The following is a 5,249-nucleotide window of genomic DNA, read 5'->3' on the forward strand; positions in this document are numbered from 1 at the left end:
CGTGAGAACGGGCGGTGCTTGCTGGTCGCTGAGCGGCACCATAACCCGGAGGATGGTGCTTGTGGGCTTCACATGCCCACAACCAATATGGAACATGCCAGGGAGAAAAGAATATAATGTATAGTATGATCGATAAACGTCAATCGAGCGGTGTGGTATCTGTCCTTATCAGTTGTCAGCGGAGCGCTGAAGCACCTCCTACATGGGGAGGGTGGATGCAATCCAATGACGTCATTGCATCTGGAAGGATGGTTTCAGCAGGGACTACGCTGTGCTGCCCGACAGAATACTGGGGGCCGGCCCATGGTTGCGTCTGAGCCATCTGGAAGGGTGCTCCTGGTGAGGATGGGTGCTGTGCTTGGTCTTGGTCTTTTTGCCGAGTTCTAGTCTGGCCTTCTGGCTGGCTGGTGTAAGTGCCATCTCTGTCAGCGTTTCGGTTGGAGGAGCTGGTAATGCCCTGTGGTAAGACGGAGTAGAACCATGCAAATCCGCCGGGTTGACGGAGCGTCTGGAAGGGCTAGTATTGGTGGAGGCTGCTACCTGAGCGGCAGTTCTCCCTAAGAAAACCTTGAAGGGCTCTCTAGCTGGCAGGGGTGGAGGGCTGCACTGGCCGGTCGGGGGTCGGATATGGAACGAAAAGCCTATGGTGCATGTGCCCCTGGAGTGGCAGTCCAGGGGTATCTGAAGATCACTGTGTGTGAGGGACACATTGATTTAAGATACCACGGTCACTGCACCAGATACACGCTTTTTTTTTAGCACCTGCCTCCTGGGCCGGGCCTTTTGGCTAGGACCGGAGGAGTTTTTTATTCCTGGCCGGAGGGCCTGGTCATTGTTGAACACAATGACCACTTCTTTCACTCTCCTCTTCACTATCCCTTTCCCCCACTTTATTTAATTTAAGCCTGTGTTTGTCACTTTTTTGTCTTTTTTTGTTGTGCACGTTTTGTGTCACTGTGTGATTATTAGGGTGCCGGTCCTCGTGGCCAGCCCTGAACGTCTTGGGAGTGGGTGGACATGGCCTTCTGGCTTAGTTCGCCTGCTCTCATGGGGTCTCCCTTCGGGGGAGCCCCACCTAGTACTGGGAGGGTTCTGTTTCGGCAGTCCCTCCGAGGAAGTTGGGTCCGTGTCGGCTTCGGTTGCTCGGACCACAGTACCTCAGTCCCCGTCTGGAGCCTAACGCCCCGGGGGATCAGGGTTTGGGTCCCTCTTCACAGGAGGACCACTTGACGTTGCACCCGTCTGCACATTTTTTGTGAACACTCTTTATGTGTGTGCACATTTTTTCTGCACCGGGTGGAGTTTTTGGGTGTGTTCACACGCCATAGGCTTTTCAAAAAAAAATAAACCTCAATCGAGCGGCGATCGATCCCTAAACCGTGAGTGATATAAATAATAGTATTTAACTATATTCATACAAAATAAAAAAATGTATACAGTTGGAACTCTGCTTTTAAAGTGATTGTAAAGCTTCAAGGGTTTTTTTTTTATGCATAGGATGCTTTTAAGGGGAAAAAACAAGAGGGTTTGCAACCTGTGACAGGAGTCACTTTTTTTTTTTTTTTATTGTTTTTATTAAGGTTTTCCAAACAATACACATACAAAACAAAAGACAGTACAAAAAGACACAGCTCATATGCATAAATCAAGAACCAGCATACATGGTACCGTACACTTTAACAATGTGCTATCATAGACAAATGTAAATGAATAGGGGGGGGCAAGATGCACCCCCCCGCATCTACCATGCTCCCTCAGCGCGCCGGCGCACCAGCCCGGCATAGACCAGGTAGGAAACACAGGCCCCAAGTCAAACATGTCATTCACAGTAGATAATTTAACCAGCAGTCTCAGATTCCGCCAACCAGGCACGCCAAACTTTGTCATATTTCTGCGGGCATCTCCGATTGATGTATGTGTCCTTATACAAGGGAAGGCTGGTGTTCACTAGACGTCTCCACTGCACCAGGGAGGGGGGCGTAGGCTTCTTCCAATGCATGGCAATGTTCTTGCGTGCATAGAAGAGTAGCAGGCTGATCAACGTGCTTTTAGCGGAGGTCTGAACCACATTCTCGACAATGCCCAGGAGACATACTTGACAGGAGTCACTTTAGGTGGGGTGCCCGAGAACTCCATTCTGATCTGTACTAGACGGACTCTTAACAGCTGCACTGGAACCTTGTATATATGTATATTGTGATACATTTGCCTATATGTCTCAGTTTACTGCTCCCTGCTAGCCAGGTTATTGATGTGCTAATGTCCCCTCACTATTTCTAAAGGTTAATTGATCTATTGTGTTGTGTGAAGGAGAGCTGGGTTTAAGTGGCTTGTGTTAATTATTCTGATTGCTTCATTGTGGTAATTATGTCTCTATATGCGGGGTCGAGCGGTCTGGTTGATGTATTCAGTACAGCTAGTGCTCAGCGTCATTGATGTCATTGTCTAAAGAAAATGTGTTTTCAGCATCGGCCCCGTCGTGTCTACCTATAATCTGTATGGAAGCCCCAGTGTGAGGGGGGCGGAGATTTGTCATTGTAACAGTTTTGGAAATGACATATAAGCTGTGTGTTATAACATTAAAGTCTGTGTTGTTCAAGCAGTAAGCTGGTCTCATGTGTGGCTTTCTGGGCGATTCCAGGGATATCCCTCCTCGTGGAATATTGGGGTGATTTTCGTTATGGGAAGAAGGGAACGTTGACGGGGATATCATACCGATACCGTCACAATTGGTTGGTAGCGGTGGGATTTTTCCCTTCTATTCCCCTTCACACCCGGATTCCAAGCAGACACTGGAAGAACTACTGGAAGTTCGTGGAAGGATTGCTAGCAACAAAACCAAGCGGGTCATCATGGCAGAATCAATGGAGCTAGACCAGGAGGACGGGATTGCAGCAACGCCAGCAGTACAAGAGATGGAGACACCAGTGATTCAGGAGGAGGAATCGCCAGCCAACAAGCTAATGAGAGAGAAGCTAGCGTGGTTCGGCCCGAACCCAACGCCAGATGTGGTACTGAAAGTGATGGACCTGTTAGCGAAGGAGGCTAAAGAAATAAGGGACGCAGAACTACAGTTAAAACTGGCAGCAGTCCAACAAGCAGCCGCACATTCTCCAAACAGTGAGTACAGCACAGCAGACGCAAGGAAGATTCCGTTTAGCGCTTTTAAAGCTTTTGATGAAAAGGACTGTGAGATTGATAACTTCCTGGCGGATTTTGAGCGACAATGTAACCTGCACCGAATAGCTAGAGGAGAGTGGGTTGCAATATTGTCAGGCAAACTGTCAGGCAAAGCTTCTGATGCTTTCCGGACCGTGCCAGATCAGGATATTCATAGCTACGCCCGGGTTAAAGAAGTGCTCCTGGCTCGTTATGCAGTAACCCCAGAGTCCCACCGACAGAAGTTCAGGGACTCACGCAAAACCACGAAAGACTCTTATGCGGAATGGGCATGCCAATTGTCCCGGTCGGCCTCTAACTGGGCTAACAGCAGCCAGGCCACCACCGCAGAGGACATTTTGCAACTAATGCTCCTGGAGCAATTTTACAATCACATCCAGACAGACGTCAAAGATTGGGTGAGAGATCGCAGGCCCATGACTCTACCAGAGGCCGCGAAGTTGGCGGATGAATATGCAGATACTCGCAAGACGAACCAGGTCACACCACAGGAACAACCTCCACCACAAACGGTGCCCTCACACCCACCAACCGCTAGATACCAACCTCCTAACAGACCGGTGACATCTAGCCCTCGCTATCATCGCCAGGAGGGCAACGAACAACGCTGCTTCCGGTGCAAACAGCTGGGTCACTTCAAGCAGAATTGCCCCATGAATGACAACACCAGGTCAAATTGGTCTCAACCTGGGTACCGCCCACCAGCAGCAGCCCATTGTGTAGACTCGGCTTGGGATCCAAAGGAGCTGGGTCAGGAAGAACCATTGGGCACCCCTTACGAAGCCCTCATGGTACAATCTGTTATTACGGACAACAGGGAACACCATTGTCAGCTGGTCATGGGCGACAGCCCTGAGCCGGAGGGGCCCTGGAGGGAGCTGGGCAGAAAGAGGCACCGCCGGCCACCCTTCAAGAAGAAGAGGTCCTGGAAGCCGTATAACAAGCTGACCTGGGAGGAGAAGAAGCGACTGGAGGAGAGGGAGTCGCAGCGGGCGTCCTAGATGCGTGCCGAGATGTTCGCCAAGGGCCCACCGGTGGCCCCTTACACCACCACCCAGTTCCTGATGATGAAGGACCACGTGGAGAGCCTGCAGGACATGAGCAAGCAGGAGCTGATCCGTGAGTACATAGAGCTGGAGGAGTGCATAAGCCGCATGGAGGAGGAGAACAACCACCTGAGGTCACAGCAGCATGAACTGGAGATGGAGCTGGAGAAGCTCCAAGAGGAGAACCGGCGGCTGCGGAGGGAGCAGGGGGTGGCTGACCTTATGGGGCTCTGATTCCCCTCCCCCCCCCCCCCCAGACTCTGAGCACCAGTGCTACAGCATTTCAACAAATATAACTTTTTCTTTTTATGAATCTCCTGGGATTGTCACTTCAGAGCCATAACCTGCCCCCTCCCATAGCGGGACACCTAGACGGCGGCGGCGCACAGACCCATTCGCTGTCTTCACACTGACTTCTGGTGACTTTGCAGATCGCACAAAGACTTGGGGACTGACCGGCGTGTGATCTGACGACCCGGTGACATACCTGAGTCTGAAGCAGTTGCCAAGGGAGGTCAGTCATGCCAAACGGAGTTAACCTCTGACTAATAGCTCTGAACCCGTCAACCCTACTGGACCAGGGAAGGTCCAACCGGGTTTGCCGGAGCAGGGAGCAAAAGGGGGGCCATTGTGATACATTTGCCTATATGTCTGTTTACTGCTCCCTGCTAGCCAGGTTATTGATGTGCTAATGTCCCCTCACTATTTCTAAAGGTTAATTGATCTATTGTGTTGTGTGAAGGAGAGCTGGGTTTAAGTGGCTTGTGTTAATTATTCTGATTGCTTCATTGTGGTAATTATCTCTCTATATGCGGGGTCGAGCGGTCTGGTTGATGTATTCAGTACAGCTAGTGCTCAGCGTCATTGATGTCATTGTCTAAAGAAAATGTGTTTTCAGCATCGGCCCTGTCGTGTCTACCTACTCATCTGTATGGAAGCCCCAGTGTGAGGGGGGCGGAGATTTGTCATTGTAACAGTTTTGGAAATGACATATAAGCTGTGTGTTATAACATTAAAGTCTGT

This window comes from Rana temporaria, chromosome 13 (genome assembly GCF_905171775.1).
Source record: "Rana temporaria chromosome 13, aRanTem1.1, whole genome shotgun sequence".
Classification (NCBI taxonomy): domain Eukaryota; kingdom Metazoa; phylum Chordata; class Amphibia; order Anura; family Ranidae; genus Rana; species Rana temporaria.